Source organism: Doryrhamphus excisus, chromosome 20 (genome assembly GCF_030265055.1).
Source record: "Doryrhamphus excisus isolate RoL2022-K1 chromosome 20, RoL_Dexc_1.0, whole genome shotgun sequence".
Taxonomy (NCBI): domain Eukaryota; kingdom Metazoa; phylum Chordata; class Actinopteri; order Syngnathiformes; family Syngnathidae; genus Doryrhamphus; species Doryrhamphus excisus.
The window spans coordinates 12710656-12731339 of NC_080485.1; the positions used below are offsets into that span (position 1 = coordinate 12710656).

Here is a 20684-nt window from a genome sequence, read left to right on the forward strand (position 1 = left end):
GCATAAAGTCAGGATTTCACAAAAAAATACATGAAAATATACTATTAAAGTGATCAGTTGTCACACACACCGAGGGAGAAAGCATTTGTCACTTTTGTATGCTGCCATGCAGAGAATACCAGGAGCCCGTTAGGTGTAGAGAAGACGCCTTTATTTGGACAATGCATTTTTCATGATAGTAAATGTAAAAAACATGCATTTCTGTTATTTTCTATCGACAACAGGTTTTTCAGGGTCTCACGGTGGTGGGAAAATCAGTCCTTTTAAGAAGTATTTGTATTAAAAAAAAAAAACCCTTAAACTGTATTATGGAAAGCAGGAAGTGAACAAATGTAACAGTTACTGATTTCTGTTATTTTCTATCGCAAATAAGAAAAACAACAGGTTTTTCAGGGTCTCATGGTGGTGGGAAAATCAGTCCTTTTAAGAAGTATTTGTATTAAAAAAAAAAACAACCTTAAACTGTATTATGGAAAGCAGGAAGTGAACAAATGTAACAGTTACTGATTTCTGTTACTTTCTATCGCAAATAAGAAAAACAACAGTTTTTTCAGAGTCTCACGTGGTGGGAAAATCAGTCCTTTTAAGAAGTATTTGTATTAAAAAAAAATTAAACTGTATTATGGAAAGCAGGAAGTGAACAAATGTAACAGTAACCGAAGTACGAGGTGATATGACCATACATTGACATTATGTGTACCATAGTAACTGTCCATATAGTGATATATATAGCACATCATGACATCATGTGATTCTATTATCTGTAAATATAAGCTTATATGCGACACCTTTCTTTTCCATGCAGTAAGCCACCATAGACTCATATTAATATTTAATCCCACCTGGCGCTGCCATCCCATTTCTGTGTTTAAAGATGCAAGAAAACAAAATGCAAGCTGGCTAATTAGTTGCTTGCCCTACTGTGGAATTGTGCTGTGATTGTCTAATTGGGCTTTCCAAGCTCCTTCGTGTGATTAACTTTTTTTTTTCTTTGCTTCTTTGAATACTATCAAGAGAAACTTGCTGCACCCAAGAACATTTTTCTATCTCAGCCTCGGCAGGTGGGAGACAAAATAGCTTCATCACAGTCAAATCTTTTTTTTTGGGGGGGGGGGGGGGGGGGAATTTCTTCCCGGTCATTAAACTGCTGTCACAAACTTTTGCAAAGTTAAATTAAAGGAACACTTCCTCTTCAGCACCATGCATCGATTCATCATCTGAAATATGAGGCTCTTTGTATCCCGAGCCAGTAATGCAACTTTAAAGCCCGATCTGAATCTTATTTTTTTCCCTATCTTTCCGATGTGTCTCTTGACTGGCCATCCCTGCTATTTCTCACACTGGTCCCAGTCTGTCCCGACCCGGGATGGCCCCCGAGGGGTGGGAATGTTCCACTGTGCAGCCGGCCATGACAAGCCCATGTTGGGCCGGGCCTCCGCACTCCATTCCACGAGGGACGTGATTGACAGGTCTCACTGAGGTAGGTGGGACTCTTTAACTGTCTTTCAGAGTGGGGCCGGGTGATGAAGACGCATCCTACTGTAGAGGGATGACTCCTCCCTGGTCCTTCGAGGGTGTTTTTACCTGGCTTTATGGTTAAAATCTAACTTGGAATATGTTGAAATATTCATTCATTCATTCATTCATTTTCTACCGCTTATCCTCACAAGGGTCACAGGGGGTGCTGGAGCCTATCCCAGCTGTCTTAGGGCGAGAGGCGGTGTACACCCTGGACTGGTGTACACCAGTGCAATTAATTAAGCTTTGTGCCAACTGAAATTCTTCATTAGTAGCCTATTACCAACATCCTAATTACAAAACTAGAAAGGGTTTTGAGCTGGGTTAAAAGCCACCTAGCAAACAGGAAGCAGTTTAAATACGTAATATATAGTTTGGCGTACCTCAGGGGTCAATACTTAGACCAAAACTGTTCGACCAATACATTAATGACATCTGGAAAGTTCTAAAAGATATAAAGCTAGTATGATTTATAGACAATACTGCATTTTGTTCCAGTGAAGTCACAGATTAATCAACTAAACTTTAACTAAATTTAACTAAATGCAGGTACACCCTGGACTGGTGGCCAGCCAATCACAGGGCACATATAGTCAAACAACCATTCACACTCACATTCATACCTATGGACAATTTGGAGTCGCCAATTAACCTAGCATGTTTTTTGGAATGTGGGAGGAAACCGGAGTACCCGGAGAAAACACACGCATGCACGGGGAGAACATGAGTGTGGAATTGAACTCGGGTCTCCTAGCTGTGAGGCCTGCATGCTAACCACGTCATGTTGAAATATTGAGTGTTATAAAATGTCGCTGTAGTACTAATACGTTTTTAAAAAGTGTGAATGTGTATAATTTTAATCCAGACCAGCGGCACCAAATCCAAATATGAAGACAGCGTTATTGAAGTTAGCTAATGGTGAAGGTTGCCACAGGTCCAGATGTTTCAGAGCTTCCCAGTCCTCTCTCGACTCGGTGTTATGTGCTGTGCCACATCTGTCCGGGCGTAGGTGTGCCATATTGCATCCCATCTGCCACACACACACACACACACACACACACACGTGCAGCATGAGCCAGAAAGTGCTCATTTTAAGCAAGGCCGTAAATGCTTCAATTCATGGGTGTGGAACAGCGGGTTTCTAAGAGCGCTCCCAGGACCCGAGCAGAGCCGGAACCTTTTGGCAGCTGACGGACAGATTTTGCCTTCCTGCTCGCCACATGAAACTCCTGTCAAGTGCGCGTCGACCACGCTATGACCCGCTGGTGCAAGAAAATCATCTTTGAAACACTCCGAATCTCTCTCCTCCTGAGCGGGTCTCACCATCTGTCCTTTCTCTATCTCTGCACCGCCGTCTTGTTCTTTGTTTTTTTTTTTTTAACACCGGGCCGAGGGGGCAGTATGGAAGCGAATGTCACCCCCGTCCCAATGTTGCTTGAGGGAAATTGACTCTTTAGCCTCGGTGCTGTCTGCAGCCATATGCTGATGTTTTCATATTCCGCAGATACGAGCGCAGGGAGCCGTAAAGTCAGAATTACAACCTCGGTTTCCACCGACGAGGAGCGAGGACGCTTCATCACAACTCCCAATCCCTCAGTCCCACACAGCGTTGCATTAATGTCGTCCCTTCGTCGAGTGTTGACCGCTTTTTTTTTTTTTTGTCTTTTTACGTCGCCCCTTTGGCAGGCTTTCCGTCTTCTTCATGGCTCATGCTTAGCCTCACGTTCTTATTAAACATTCACAGCCGAGACGATGTGGACCGTCACGGCGTGGAGCTCTGGGCAGCATCTCCAGCTTATTTATATTTCATGCCCTTATCTGCCGGCGGCCTCTAATTAGGCCTTTAAACTCGTCATTAAAGTCTACCGAGAGCAAACTTTTCTCTCGTTACAAACTTGTGCTGATGTGGAGCTTTGGAAAGCGACAGATGATTCTGATGACATTGCATCCACGGCGTTTTGAGTTGGTTTCTTGTTGTGTTTGCATTATGCAGTGATGATTTCCGTGACATTTTGTGTAGAGTTATTGCATGGACCAAGAAGAACCAATTAGAAGAACCAATTCCGCCGTGCAGCCCTTTTCCCCATAATATTATGACTTCATTGATTCATTAATTTTCTACCACTGGAGCCTATCCCAGCTGTCTTCGGGCGAGAGGCGGGGTACACCCTGGACTGGTTGCCAGCCAATCACAGGGCACATATAGACAAACAACCATTCACACTCACATTCATACCTATGGACAATTTGGAGTCGCCAATTAACCTAGCATGTTTTTGGAATGTGCACGGGGAGAACATGCAAACTCCACACAGAGATGGCCGAGGGTGGAATTGAACTTGGGTCTCCTAGCTGTGTAGCTGTTTTGCAGAATTATTTTAATTATTTTAATTATATTAAAATATTATAATATAATAATATATTTTAATTATTCATATTATTATATTATAATATTTTAATATAATTAAAATAGTCAGCTATTTTAATTATTTTAATTATATTAAAATATTATAATATAATAATATATTTTAATTATTTATATTATTATATTATAATATTTTAATATAATTAAAAATAATTAAAATAATTAAAATACCAGACCCCCCCGGCCTCTTTGACGGTCACGTCTGGCCCATGTACTTGAAACACAAGAACATCATGACATCATGTAATATAATAATATATTTTAATTATTTATATTATTATATTATAATATTTTAATATAATTAAAATAATTAAAATAATAATAATAATCAGTAGAAAATTAATGAACGAATAATAATATATTTTAATTACTTATATTATTATATATATTATTACAGAAATTATATTTTAATATAATTAAAATAATTAAAATAATTAATATAATTAATTTTGGAAGATGTACGATAAGCATAACATACTTCCAAGCAAACATTTTCTAGTTTACTCGACCAATATTACAACATTGGTTCTGTTGCTGCTGTGTTGTGCAATACAGCTGTTGATAAATGACCATGTGGTTCAAGAGAACTCCCCAACCTTCTCATGTAGTCCAACTAAGTCAAGATAGAGGATCCTTAGTGCATCAAGTTAGTGGAACCCACAAAGCCTATTGGGAGACTCTAAGGTGGACCACCTGGCTCTCTGGAAATCAGGCCAGAAACCGACTTGATTGGCAAGTCTCCGCCCAGCTAAGACAGATTGAAGGCAGACTTAACAACATTGAGACCATCAGCGGACCTGCAAGCCAGTGGCGACAATGTTACGTCGTTTTAAAAGTAGCGTTCGACGTCCACTCAGATCGGCCTTGTTGCTCGTAATCGGCGGCGTGGCGTGGCGTGGCACGACGCGGCGTGCTGCTGACAGATGCCCACTCCAGCTGGTACAGAAGGGGGGGGGTGGAGTTTTATCGCCCAGTTGGAACAGGGGTCCTCACACCCCTCCACAGTGCTGGCCACCGCCGCCGTGTTTAATGAGTCACGAATTGCCTGTTTGTCTTCTGCTCCCTGCTGTTTCTGCGCTCCCCCTTCCAGAACAATCCCTGAAACACATGCTGCCGCGCTCCGCAGAGCAGCCGGACGCAGCGGCCCAGCCAAACCGTTATAGAGAACAAAGTTGTCATCTTTTTTTAATTATTATCATTCTACACGCTTTTTTTTGTCACTTCCTTTCCTTGGGCATCTGAGAGAGAGGGATGGGCTGCTCGGTAATAAAGACGCCGCGTCTGACCTCGCCAATATGGCCGCCCCGAGAAAGCAGCACCCGTTTGAAGCTCCTGACAAACACATAAACGAGTGTATAATTGGGCTGCTGTTGTAACCACGGCGCTGACACTTTGCATGACGTGATGACAAGGCGAGGAGAATAAAGTTGGCGCCGTGACGAGAGATGAACAGGTGGCGTTAGCACAAACTGATTCAACTTCCTGGAATTGGAGACGCGAAAAGTTTGCGGCAAAGATGACAAATTCATCTCGGGGGCGGAACTCGGAAAGAGAGGAAGGCGTGAATGCAGTCCAAGAAGACACACGGAGACGTTTGGATGATCATCAGATGGAGCGGTCATGCAAACACAACACAAACACACACTTAAACACACACGGGGGCTTTTGGAGCTTTTGCTCACAATATAAACTGTGTTAGGGCTGCACGGTGGAAGAGTGGTTAGCGCGCGGGCCTCACAGCAAGGAGACCCGAGTTCAATTCCACCCTCGGCCTTCTCTGTGTGGAGTTTGCATGTTCTCCCCTGTGCATGCGTGGGTTTTCTCCGGGTATTCCGGTTTCCTCCCACATTCCAAAAAACATGCTAGGTTAATTGGCGACTCCAAATTGTCCATAGGTATGAATGTGAGTGTGAATGGTTGTTTGTCTATATGTGCCCTGTGATTGGCTGGCCACCAGTCCAGGGTGTACTCCGCCTCTCGCTCGAAGACAGCTGGGATAGGCTCCAGCACCCCCGCGACAAATTTAGCCATACTGTATATATTTATCCAAACAACGATGCTACAACATAAACTGTGATTGGTTGGTGACCAGTCCAGGGTGTACCCCGCCTCTCTCACGAAGACAGCTGGGATAGGCTCCAGCACCCCCGCGACCCTCGCGAGGATAAGCGGTAGAAAATGAATGAATCACTGAATTTGCATTGATTTAAATTGACTTCCTGATCAAATACAAGGAAGAAACCTAAGGCGGGGTCTCCGTAAGCGTGGCTTCTCGGTTTAGTGTGGAAGCCCCGCCTACTGTCTGAGTGCACACAGAGTTGGATCATGGCGTCTGACAGTTTCTGGTTGTCAGCATGTCACCAATAATACATCCATCCATCCATTTTCTTCCCCTCATCTGGGTCCGGGTCGCGGGAGCAGCAGTCTCAGCGGGGAAGTCCAGACTTCCAGGTCTCCAACCACCTCTTCCAGGTCCACCGTGAGGACACCAAAGTGTTCCCAGGCCAGCTGTGACACATAATCCCTCCAGCGTGTCCTTGGTTGGACAGTTTTTGATGGTTAGCCGGCCTTTCCCAGCTGGGCATGCCCAGAATCTGGACTAGATACCTGAGGAACCTCAACTGGCTCCTCCGGACTCTGAGTTCCTCCGAGCTGCTGAACATATCTCTTGAATCAATTCACCATAATAAACCAGGGACAACTGGACATTATTTTGATGGTTAGCCCTTACATGCAGAACCTAATCAAGGCGGACAGCACCTAGCGACAAAATGGAACGCACTCCTTGGCTGCAACCAGTAGAGGCGTTGTTGATTGGGTCTCAACTAATTTGTCATTATGACCATCCATCCATTCATTTTCTATACTACATATCCTCTTAGAAAAATCACAGTTGTTATGCTTTATGCATGTTGGATATCATTTATTGACAGTAGGACCTCCCTGTGTTTGCGACTATCTACTCTCCACCATGTGAAGACACAAACAAGGTGTAGCTGAGGGACCATCAAGTGTGATCCCTGGAATCTTGGCAGTGTCCGGATTCGTCCCAGCGCCGTGAAATCCTCCTTCTCCCCGGCGGCCCTTTGTGCTCGTCTCTGGGCTCTCAGAGTGGCATTCTTCTCATTGTACAGGTCACCGAGACAGAGGCGGACGGCCCTGAAAAGGCTCCTCCGCGGGGTAAACAATGACTTAAGGGAGCCTATAAATGTCTCCTGTTCACTCTGGGCCCATTGACTCTTTGCCTCCCTGCCAAGCGGGACCCTGTCAGACCAGCCCCTCTCTCTAACAGCTTAATTAGCAGAAAGGACAACAATGGCTTCGGCCTGTTTGGCCTCAAATGGAAAACAAGAAAGGGCCCGAAAGGCTGCTCTCTCCCCGCCTCTCATTGTGCCGGCGATAACACAAGTCTGACTTTTCTGTTCAGCTAAGTACAAATAAAACAACATTCCTGCTCTGTCGCATGAGGAGCATGACGGACAAGACGCTTCTCAGCCGCTCTCATCAGTCTGAACACAAGGAGGGGAGAGGAGGGGCTCATTTATTGGTGCGCTCTTGTACGGGATGCCGGGTTCAAGAAAGTTGGACATTTGGGACATCGGATTAGGTCACACAAAACACAGGCAACACCCTTTTGTATTTGGGATACATTTTCCCATAGGAAATCAGAGTTGGTCTGTTCCGGGGTCAAACTGCTGCATCATAAAATAGTGATTAATTCGCAGTTTTTAGTAACATTTTGTAACATTTTAGTAACATTTTGCAACAACAAGTATAAAAAGCCAAAAATGAAATATACTGAATTGCATCGCGGATTCTCGAAACAAGTTATAATATGAGAATAAATTAAAAATATTCACAGAGAAAAAACGTGGAAAAAAAAGTTAGCATGCTTTTTCACGTAATTTAATATTACAGTTTTGTTGTTTTTTTTTTTTTTTTACTAAATAAGACATTCGACTTGCAAGTTAAAAGTATGTTAAAAGTTGAAATACTTAGCAATAGCAACTGGCGGGCCGGATTCAAACGCTTGGTGGGCCGCATATGGTCATGTGACTGTAGTTTGCCCACCCCTGGTCTAGGTGCTGAACCAATGCCAATGAGTGAAACTTCTTCCTGCTTGTTTTGGAGGGCGATATTGAGTTTATTTTCATTTATCGTGTACAAAGTGTAAAAAGAAGTTAACTCAAAGAAAAGATTACAGTTTTTCATCACCTTAAAATAAATTCAAAATATTCACAGAGAAAAAACGTGGAAAAAAAAGTTAGCATGCTTTTTTCACTTGTATTACAAAGCTGAGATGCTACAAGTGGTACAAGCGGGATATTCCCGACTTCCCAGCGGCTTTGAATGCAACCCTAGCATAGCTGGGATTTATTGGGTCCAGCTGTACGGTGACTTGACGGACATCCTTCCACCTCCATAAAGGCCGATTCCTTTCATCTTTGACCCTGATGATATGATTTCCATTTTTCATGATAATGGTGACGTTAGCTTTTGATGATAATGCACTTTGCATTGTCATGCTAATGGCGAGTTTGTGACATCCTGTGGAGACACCATCTTGGAATCCACCGCGCTGGCTTTGAACCTTCTTCTTCTTCATCGAATGTTCTCGCAGTGTCTCACTGATTAACGGATGGATGCCGATGTCCTCCTACTTTTCTTGTCATCTTCATGACTCTGCATACTCCAACTGTGTCACCTTTGTTGTCGTTTTGTGTTTTTTGCATCGATTTCTGAAAACTTTACGTGACTGACATCAAACGCCGTCACCAGGGCTGCAGCAGGGGTGTGGGGACCTTTGACCTCCCCCTCCACGGCTTTGGAGCATCTTCCCATCCTGTCTTCCCTTCCTTATCCATCTAATACGAACATTCTTTTAACACTTGAGATAGAGCTGTGTTGATACTGACTCTTGTCCTTCACACACCGGCCAATAGTGTTTCTGCTGTTACCATGGTGATGTCTCAAGGCGCTTGTTTATCCACTTAAAACTAAAACCGCCATGAGTTTGGGTTGGTACGATGCAAGCAACCACTCTACGACTAACTTAGTAGGATCTTGAACAAAAATAGTGCTGTTTCGTAGGAAAGTGAAAATTTTATTAACGATACCTATAAGACAGGGGTATCAAACTCAATTTACCTGGGGGCCACTGGAGCTAGGGTCTGGGCAAGGCTGGGCCGCATCAGGTTTTAAAAAAAAAAAACCCAAAAAACGCTGCATTTATTAAAAACAGAAAAATATACAAACTTTTTCAGTGCTTTGGTTCCGATTTTCTACAATAAAAGCTCTGATAAAACATTCCACTGTTCTCAAATATCTTAATTTTTATTTTTCTGCGCAAAATAAGATGAAAATAAATAAACAAATCAAGAATCAATCAGTAATAAATAAATATAATAATAATAATAATAAAACGGCAAATAATAAAAACTTAAGAAACCACATATAGTTGGTGTGTAGACAAATATTTTTTTTCAGATTAAAATGAACAAAGCATTATTAGAGCCCTGTAGACATGACAAAACACGACTATAGTCACATTTATACTCTTTTTATTTACAACATATTGCGCAACTGCAGGGTCTTACACATGCTAACTCGCAAACTAGAGCACTAGCGACCTAAACAGTAGCCTTCAAGTTATTTCCTTTAAACTTAAAAAGCCAAAAACTTACCACTTCCACACGCATAGGGAGGATAACTATTAACAGTTATTTAACCTTTAACATGAACATGAATCAAACATAATAATTTTTTCTGGGTACATGATACCATACAGCATCCATATCAAACTTGCGAGCGGGCCGCACTAACATTAAACTTTCATATCAAGGTGGGGGCCTCAATGTAGTGTCCTGCGGGCCACATTTGGCCCGCGGGCCGCATGTTTGAGACCCCTGCTATAAGAGTACCTTTTTGCTCCCATTTTGTTTACTTTATTTCCACATTGTACAGTGGAGCAATAAAAAAACGATTGACCCCGTAATATAAAGTAGTGATAAATGATCAATGAACGACACAAGTAGTGCTTCTTCATCACTTTGTGTTCCCAACACATAAGATTTATTAAGATTTTATTTTTGTTTACGTTCATTTTGGGTGTCAGGGAAGAGTTCAAGTTTATCACCAGAGTCGGGGGGCCACAAAGAAAAGGAGTGAATATCTCCATTATTCTTGGTCATTGTGCTGATTTTACACCTCTGCTCTGGCCAGCCCCTTTGATGGACCGTCAATAAATCCAACAAAAACAAGTGATGTTGTGACTTTGGCCTCCATTTGGGAGACTCAAGCATGAAGTTCAGACGTGGGCCAGCGCTCTCTCTGTGTGCCTCGCTGTGGCGGTATTGTCAATTTTCCTGACGTACGGCGCACATAACTTAGTTTTTTTAACAGTGCGGCCCTTTGAGAGCGCCCGCGCTTGAACCATATTTAACCTTTCTGTGTCAGACCACCCACCGGCCTCTGGCGCCCCCTCCCTTCCTTCCCTCGCCACCTCAACGCCACCGAATATGATATAGAGGCACTTTGGAGACGACTCGCGCAATTTCTTTTTGAGGACGCTTTGCGCACACAATGCCTCGACGGCAGCATAAATTAGCTTCAGTTAGCGCTGCTGGATTTTTATGTAGAGAACATCCACATTCTCATCTTCCCAGGAAGGAAAGACACTTTTTCCCAAGTTATGTCACACACGGGGGGGTCGAGCATGCTGGTGAGGCCCTTTGAAAGTCACCTACACTTTAATGATCATCTTGATTTGAATTTATTATGTTTTATTTATTGCACAGCCATTTGCACTTAGGCCATTTAGCCTGAAGGGTCAGTGATCGTTATTAATGAGGATTATGTTTTTGGGCGTATTATATCAACATTCTAAGACATTAAGTAGATTATTTTTAAGTTAAAAATGTGATTTAAAAAAAAATAGCATTATCTCTTTATATATATATTTTTGTATATATTTATTCATGGGGTTTTTAATTTTTATTTCGCAAAATTAATTACAATCCAGTTTTTTTTCAGAAATATTGCAGCTTTAAAATTATTATGATTTTTTAAATTAAAAGATATGTTTTTTTGTGGGTTTGCAAAAACATTTCTTATGTTATTTTACTATCTCGATCGCCGTGCAACCCTTTTTTTGAATTATTTGTCTAATATTATCTGTAAAAGTGTAATACTATCAGACCACATCAAACTATGTCATTTAATGTTACAGTTATTTTAAATTTTTTTACTAAATAAGACATTTGACTTGCAAGTCATGTTGTCAGTTTAAAAGTTGAAATACTTAGAAAGCAACTGGCGGGCCGGATTCAAACACTTGGTGTGCCGCATGTGGCCCCCGGGGCCGTAGTTTGCCCACCCCTGGTTTCTTATGTTATTTTTGGTCTTTGTAATCATATTGCGTTTTAAATGTTCATTTATTTCAGGTTTCTGTGACTAATGTATTTAAACAAATGGGCTAGCTTGATGCAAATTTACATTGAAGCTCTCAGATACATGCTAGCGATGTTTCATATATGGTATGGTATTGTACAATACCATACCGTATCGTACCGTACCGTACCGTACCTGCCTAGTCATGCCATCCAAGTCATGTTGCCAGTTTGTATGTTAAAAGTTGAAATACTTAGAAAGCAACTGGCGGGCCGGATTCAAACACTTGGTGGGCCGCATGTGGCCCCCGGGCCGTAGTTTGCTCACCCCTGGTTTCTTATGTTATTTTTGGTCTTTGTAATCATATTGTACCGTACCGTACCTGCCTAGTCATACCATCCAACCAACGCAAATGTCTTCCTGAGTTGAGAAAGCGATGTCATTTTCCAGCGTCGGCCTGTTGCCCCCGTGGTCAATGACCCTTTTTCCTTGTGACACTTTCAGCTGTCCCAGAGGACCAGAGAACTGTTGGACAATCCTTGCGAGTTAATAATTAGTCTGAGTCCACTGTGAGGGAAGCCTGACCCCGTGAGCATCGCACAGCAAGGCATGGGGCAGCGGGCCCACAGAAGGCCTGATAAATGAGAGCGGCCGACACACCTTCAAAGTACAAAGACCTTACATGGGAATGAGCGGGAAGCCGGTCTGTGAATGTCGGTACAGGAATGTACCAATGGAAGTCTCGTGTCGGTAAAAAGCAGACACAATGAATGATGACGTAATGTATTTTCTCAAAGGCAGTTCTTAGCGTCTGTCAAATGTTTGCAGTATTTCTTGAAATGCTGGCTTTTCAACTGTATTATCGAGCAGCATTTCTTTTTGCGATGGCTTTCTGTGAACGTGCGCCATTTTGCGCTGTTCCGCTTTGCCGACCAAACGTCTCAGTGACTGTCAGAGTGAAGGCTCTGCATTTGACTTGTGGGCCGCATTGAGTTAACAAAATTGTCTGGGGGGCCAGAACATATATTTAACACACACACACACTATTTTCATTCATTCATTCATTTTCTACCGCTTATCCTCACGAGGGTCGCAGGGGGTGCTGGAGCCTATCCCAGCTGTCTTCGGGCGAGAGGCGGGGTACACCCTGGACTGGTGGCCAGCCAATCACAGGGCACATACTATAGACAAACAACCATTCACACTCACATTCATACCTATGGACAAATTGGAGTCGCTAATTAACCTAGCATGTTTTTGGAATGTGGGAGGAAACCGGAGTACCCGGAGAAAACCCACGCATGCACGGGGAGAACATGCAAACTCCACACAGAGATGGCCGAGGGCGGAATTGAACTGGGGTTCCTAACTGTGAGGCCTGCGCGCTAACCACTTCAGTTAGTGTACAGCCAGAGTTACTATTTGAGTCAACTGGGGGGTCAGCGGTGGGTGCTGGAGCCTATCCCAGCTGTCTTGGGGCGAGAGGCGGGGTACACCCTGGACTGGTGGCCAGCCAATCACAGGGCACATACTATAGACAAACAACCATTCACACTCACATTCATACCTATGGACAAATTGGAGTCGCTAATTAACCTAGCATGTTTTTGGAATGTGGGAGGAAACCGGAGTACCCGGAGAAAACCCACGCATGCACGGGGAGAACATGCAAACTCCACACAGAGATGGCCGAGGGCGGAATTGAACTGGGGTTCCTAACTGTGAGGCCTGCGCGCTAACCACTTCAGTTAGTGTACAGCCAGAGTTACTATTTGAGTCAACTGGGGGGTCAGCGGTGGGTGCTGGAGCCTATCCCAACTGTCTTGGGGCGAGAGGCGGGGTACACCCTGGACTGGTGGCCAGCCAATCACAGGGCACATATAGACAAACAACCATTCACACTCACATTCATACCTATGGACAATTTGGAGTCGTCAATTAACCTAGCATGTTTTTGGAAACCCCTGGTTTAGGTGCTTAATCAATGCACAGAGTGAAACCTCTTCCTGCTTGTTTGGAGGTATTGAGTTTATTTTCATTTATCGTGTGCAAGTGTAAAAAGAAGTTAACTTAAAGAAAAGAGAACATTACTTTTTCATGATTTTAACAAATTATATGCATTGCACTCCAAAAAATGTTTTTCCCCACACTTCATGAACTCAGATGCAATTTAAGAGGTTGGAGTGTACAATGTTTATGTTGTGGTTTTAACTAAACACACACTCAATGCTATCAGATATAGCTAAGTTACAAATATACAGTAGAGTAAATGACATGCAGGCAGTGAGCATGTGCGGCCCGAAAGAAGCCTGAGAAGTTGTAGTGCTGAAACTCAGCAACAAAAAAACGTAGCAGAGAGACGGGAGAAGGCAAAGCCAAATGACAAGAGAGGCAGAGGCCGTGGCTTCTCTCCTAGATGAACATTAATAATCCGAGCGAGCACAAAAGGAGCGCTGAGATCAGAGAGATCACCTCCATTGTGCACACATCTCCCAGTGACACCCACCGTTCGGCTGATGGGGAGAAGAAGAAGAATGGAGGAGCTTTACTTAACCTGGCTGCTCTCCCGTTGTCTTTTTTTTGTAAAATGACATAATGGCCTTCTTTTAGCAGCATGTCACACGGGATGTGCACTGACAGACCCTCATCTATTTATTACACTTTTCAAGCCAACTACACAGTCGTTATCACTATTTGGGGTCGTAGGAGTGACTATCTTTGTTTTTAACAATCTTTGTTGTTATCGTGACAAACAATTTTCGTTTGTTTATTTGTCTTTTACTTTATATTATTTTTGTTAAATTTTTATTGACGCCGCACGGTGATCGAGTGGCTAGAATGATGGCCACACAGGAGATCTTGAAGACCTGGGTTCGATTCTCTGTGTGGAGTTTGCTTGTTTTCCCAGTGCGTGCGTTATTATGTATGTATATTTTGCCATAACAGGTCACTAAAATGGCTGCACGGCGAACAAGTGGTTCGCGTGCAGGCCACACAACTAGGAGACCCGAGTTCGATTCCATGTTCTCCCCGTGCATGCGTGGGTTTTCTCCGGGTACTCCGGTTTCCTCCCACATTCCAAAAACATGCTAGGTTAATTGCCGACTCCAAATTGTGAATGTGAGTGTGAATGGTTGTTTGTCTATATGTTCCCTGTGATTGGCTGGCCACCAGTCCAGGGTGTACCCCGCCTCTCGCCCGAAGACAGCTGGGATAGGCTCCAGCACCCCCACAACAAATTTAGCCATACTGTATATATTTAGCCAAACAACGATGCTACAACATAAACTGTGATTGATTGGTGATCGGTCCAGGGTGTACCCCGCCTCTCGCCCGAAGACAGCTGGGATAGGCTCCAGCACCCCCGCATCAAATTTAGCCACACTGTATATATTTAGCCAAACAACGATGCTACAACATAAACTGCGATTGGTTGGTGATCGGTCCAGGGTGTTCCCCGCCTCTCTCACAAAGACAGCTGGGATAGGCTCCAGCAACCCCCACGACCCTCATGAGGATAAGCGGTAGAAATGAATGAATGAAGGTCACCAAAATATTAGAAACAGCTCTCGGCATTACGGCTTGTAAACACTCCAGTATAACCGTAATAATGAACATATTGTTGATGCATTGTTGATGAAATTTGATTGGGCAGTTGTAGCTTATAACGTGAATAACATCTTAAAATCCCTGATGATCAATAATTGCACAGGATATGAGGATCGTGATGGCGTATCGGCTCATATTGACGTGTGTTTCAGACCCTCAGGTGCCGCTGTGAAAGGTGGGAGTGGGGGTCAACAGAGCAGCAGTTCACTTCTACTCATTAATCATCAGACTGGACAGCCACAGACGGGAGACTCTGGAGGTGGATAGGTCTGGACCACAACATGTCCTTGACCTCCACCTGTCTTTGGCCGCATTCCACTTTTCATATCTTTTTTCCTCATCGCCACCTCTGTTTTGTTTTGTGCAGCAGCCTTTATGATATCTGCACAAGTCACATGACACGGTTGTGATTGATTGATTAAGTGCTTAAAGACGACAGGCGTCTTTCCTCTGCTGATCGGTGTCCCTATTTAGCTTTTTATTTCTTATTGGCCCCAAAACTGTAGGTTGTGCTTTACTTTGATTGGGTCAGGACCTCCACTAGAAGATTAGTATGGATTTCTTTGAGGGCTCAAAATTGACCATGAACACATCACTGTGAGGGAATGATGATTCCTTACATCATAATGATTTATGAGGCACGGTGGTCAAGTGGTTAGCGCGCAGACCTCACAGCTAGGAGACCAGGGTTCAATTCCACCCTCGGCCATCTCTGTGTGGAGTTTGCATGTTCTCCCCGTACAATTCGCGGGTTTTCTCCGGGTTCTCCGGTTTCCTCCCACATTCCAAAAACATGCTAGGTTAATTGGCGACTCCAAATTGTCCATAGGTATGAGTGTGAGTGTGAATGGTTGTTTGTCTATATGTGCCCTGTGATTGGCTGGCCACCAGTCCAGGGTGTACCCCGCCTCTCGCCTGAAAACAGCTGGGATAGGCTCCAGCACCCCCGCGACGCTCGTGAGGAAAAGCGGTAGAAAATGAATGAATGATGCATTTTAGGCGGCACGGCGGTCGAGTGGTTAGCGCGCAGACCTCACAGCTAGGAGACCAGGGTTCAATTCCACCCTCGGTCATCTCTGTGTGGAGTTTGCATGTTCTCCCCGTGCATGCATGGGTTTTCTCCGGGTACTCCGGTTTCCTCCCACTGAAGTCAGCTGGGATAGGCTCCAGCATACCCCCACGACCTGAAACTGGGTCTAATACAGCGCTACTGTGTGGTGTATTTGTCAGGAAGCACTGTAGGGTTTTTCTTACATAGCGTCTCTCACACACACACACACACACATTCATATACGTATGCGCATACATAAATAAATAAAATTAATGTGCAAAATCTGAACACAAACTGTTTTGTTTGTTGATTGTTTGTCCTGCAGGATGACGCTCAACGCTGTGAGAATTCAGACATGGACTCAGTAGCTGACAGATGATTTGCTCGGCATCGGACGTGGCTCCGTTACCTCTTCCTCGCCTCCTCCTCTGGGGACGGTACGTTCGTCCGGAGCCATTTTTCAGCCAATTTATTTCTTGATGTGCTCTAACCTGGGGCATCTCCCGCTGGGGAGGCTTTATGTGGTGATTAATGACGGCTGTTTAGCCCCCATACCTGGGGGAGCCAAAGCCCATCTGCAACCAGGCTGACAGGTACAACACTGCACTGCAACACTGACAGAGCGGGACAGGCCTGCGGACGACTGGCGCACAGGTGTCATGTGTATCACCACCAACCTCGGAATTCGGACAGTTTGGCAGTATGTCAATCAGACTTAGAATTTCAAGGAAAATCCGGTTATAAAGATGAAGACAAATCTAGAAACTTGGTAAAAAAATTCTCATTTTCCAAATGTTTTACACTTTTATAATTTGGCCAGGGCGGCACGGCGGTCGAGTGGTTAGCGCGCATACCTCACAGCTAGGAGACCAGGGTTCAATTCCACCCTCGGCCATCGCTGTGTGGAGTTTGCATGTTCTCCCCGTGCATGCGTGGGTTTTCTCCGGGTACTCCGGTTTCCTCCCACATTCCAAAAACATGCTAGGTTAATTAGCGACTCCAAATTGTCCATAGGTATGAATGTGAGTGTGAATGGTTGTTTGTCTATATGTGCCCTGTGATTGGCTGGCCACCAGTCCAGGGTGTACCCCGCCTCCCGCACGAAGACAGCTGGGATAGGCTCCAGCACCCGCTGCGACTCTCATGAGGATAAGCGGTACAAAATGAATGAATTAATTAATACTTAGATTAATTAATCTTTCCCGGAAAGGTGAATTAAAACCCAAACAGTCACTGTGTTTATATCTTTTAGTAGAACAATCATTGCACCGCTACATTCCCCTGCATGCTAGCACGGCTATAAATGAGCATTGGAGGTTTCAGCCAGATGATTTAGACATCCATTATACGCTTGAACGCCTTGTCTACTTCACTCCATCACGCAGCATCCCTCAGCAGAGGCGTCCGGCGTGCCAGAAGGACCCTAATGAGATTAGGCTGTGGACAGGTTGGCGGCCAGTAGCTGTCACAACTAGTCGGGCGGGCGCGTGGAGAGACATGTGAGCTTGCAAGTGGATGTGAGTTGATGGTGATTAATGGGCGAGCTAATGTGTAGTCTGCTTCTGTCAACGACAGACACATCTGCAAAACACACTCACACACACACACACACACACACACAGGTAACACAAACTTCATGTCAGTGTTGTTTACGTAGCGATAAGCTTGCTGGATGCTTTCCAGCAGCTTACTAATAGCTCCGGGATAATTCACTCATAGCAGCTAATTGATGACTTCTCCTAACGAGGCGGCCCGCTTCACCGGCTTTGTGGGCTTACACCTCGGCACTTGAAGGCCGTGCTTGCAACAAAGCCAACGAGAGGCCGTCTGCAGGCACAATGCAGGAAGCCCCGCGGCCCCAGACGGCTTTGAAGCCCACTGAGATCAAAACGCCACGCTGCGTGGAGCGCAGACTAGGTGAGCGCTCGGGCCCAACAAGAGACAAATGGCCGCAAGGAAGGGGAGGGAGGAGGGACAATGACTTCCGAAGATAAAATCATATTTGGAGAACGAGCTTCCAAAGCCCCCACCCCTCCCAACCCCCCTTCCCCCGGCCTTTCCTCTCTGAATATGGACAATGACTGTTTGCATTTACAGAACCATAAGTCAGACGTGCTCGTTGCCACAGAGCAGCTGGCACGTTTGCTCGATAATTATAATTATTAATCATGGCGATTTCACGCTCTTCAAGCGGGACGGTGGGAGGTTGCAGCGGGACACGGCGTGGCTGGCGCCTCTGGCACTGCAAAGCAGGCTGGGTAAGGTGGTCTGCAGGGAGGAGGCGGCATGTAGGAGTAAGCACAGACCGTCTGCTAAGGCTGAACCACGTTGCCATTTGTGAACGTGTTAAGTTGCTATTACTAGTACTACTTTTTGCACGGTGGTCGAGTGGTTAGCACGCAGACCTCAAAGCTTGGAAACCAGGGTTCAATTCCACCCTACTCCGGTTTCCTCCCACATTTCAAAAACATGCTAGGTTAATTGGCGACTCCAAATTGTCCATAGGTGTGAATGTGAGTGTGAATGGTTGTTTGTCTATATGTGCCCTGTGATTGGCTGGCCACCAGTCCAGGGTGTACCCTGCCTTTCGACAGCTGGGATAGGCTCCAGCATTTGGGTCGGAAACAGGAAGTTTATGGAAAAACTGCAGAAAGTGGTGCAGAATCTGGAAGCTCTAAAAAGCAGTGGAACATAAACTTGAAGTGAGGTCGTTTTTTATGGTAATGGTAATGGTAATGGTTTAATTTCATTTGAACATGCATCAGATTACAATCAGTTCACAGTTCAGTTCACAGTTCCACATGTCCAAAAGGAGTAGGAAGAAGCAAAGCTTATTAAATCCTACCCCTCCATCTGGTGTCAGTAACTGTTACATTTGTTCACTTCCTGCTTTCCATAATACAGTTTAAGTTTTTTTTTGTGTTTATTTTTTTATGTTATTTATTTATTTATTTTAATAATGTACCTCATATCGAAGTATGAGGTGATATGACCATCCAATGACATAATGGGTACCATAGTAAGTGTCAATATAGTGATATATATAGCACATCATGACTGGTTCAAGACTCTTCATCCTTGTATTTAGCAAACATCAACTGCTTGTATTGCTTTTGTTCACTTCCTGCTTTCCATAATACAGTTTAATTTTTTTTTTCTTTTTTTTAAATAATTTACCTCATACCGAAGGTTTGGTTTAGGTTTGACATACATGATGTATTTTTGCCTGTGGGAGAATCAAATTTCTAATAATCCCAATTTTCTTGCATTTATGAGCTAGCTTAGTATAATTAGGATTCCGATTACAAGTTGACTATTCAGACAGCCAACTTGTCATCCCAAGATGCTCATTTTTGCCGCGATCTCCTCGGCCAACCCTGCGGCGGAGGTGATCCTTCCAAACGCTTTCCCTTCCCGCCTCTGGAGGACGGCTTTAACTACCGGGCTCTCAGTCCGGCAGCTGGCGGCGTCTACTCGGGCCCTCTGCTAAGCAGCTGCCTGGCAGAGCTCAGCCTGACTCCTACTGTAAATACCAGCACCGCTGCATAAAGAGACGCTTAACTGGCCGCTTGCTGCTGTTCTCCTTGTTAAAAACGAGCGCGGCATGGGAAGCTGGCCATGATGGTGTGTATGTATGTGTGTACTATGCGTACGTGTGAGTATTTGTGCTACTGTACGTGTCCTTTTGTCATGTTGCGTTTATTAATCAGCTCTCCTATTGCATGCGAGCCTGACAGATGGTCGCTCACCCGGTGTGCGAGATGCGGACCTCGCACCTCGTCAAAGCAAACAAATACCAGGAGACGTGCAAGGTCCGACTTGGGCCCGAGGTCAACACATGTCGGGTTTGGCACACACGTGAACAGATGTGTTAATTTGAAGAGAAACTGCAGCTCAGAGATTTACTTTTTTGTGTTCTTGCTAATGGGCGACAGGAGACATTTTGCTTTAAAAATCCACCAGCAAAATTAACACCATGTTCACACATTTTTAGGACATTTTTGCCCACTAAAAATAACCTCAGTCCAATACTTAAAAAAAGGTCAGTAAGGATAATTCATAATGCCGCCTACAGAGAACATACTAACTCATTCATTCATTCATTTTCTACCGCTTTTTCCTCACGAGGGTCGCGGAGGTGCTGGAGCCTATCCCAGCTGTCTTCGGGCGAGAGGCGGGGTACACCCTGGACTGGTGGCCAGCCAATCACAGGGCACATATAGACAAACAACCATTCACACTCACATTCATACCTATGGACAATTTGGAGTCGCTAATTAACCTAGCATGTTTTTGTTTATGCACGGGGAGAACATGCAAACTCCACACAGAGTTGACCGAGGGTGGAATTGAACCATTCATACCTATGGACAATTTGGAGTTGCCAATTAACCCAAGTTGAAATATTAAAGAATTTGCCATAAAGTTGAAATATAATGTAATATAATGATAAACTAACTAAATCTAGAATAACAGTAGCTTTGGGAATGTTAAATATGAAAGAAATATTATGGGAACAGAGTCCAAATATTAGAAGAAGAACATGTAGTATGAAGATTCATTCATTCATTTTCTACCCCTTTGCCTCACGAGGATCACGGGGGGTGCTGGAGCCTATCCCAGCTGTCACATATAGACAAACAACCATTCACACTCACATTCATACCTATGGACAATTTGGAGTCGCCAATT

General features: G+C 44.2%; 1 long non-coding RNA gene across 1 annotated transcript in view; it reads left to right on the forward strand.

The window, feature by feature from the left end:
* Positions 1-15207, forward strand: part of LOC131108273 (uncharacterized) — a 23996-nt gene extending 8789 nt beyond the window's left edge. Inside the window, exons 3-4 of the long non-coding RNA XR_009120442.1 lie at positions 1351-1480; positions 15094-15207. This is a non-coding gene — a long non-coding RNA (uncharacterized LOC131108273). The remainder of the gene's footprint in view (positions 1-1350; positions 1481-15093) is intronic.
* Positions 15208-20684: the final 5477 nt, after the last annotated feature.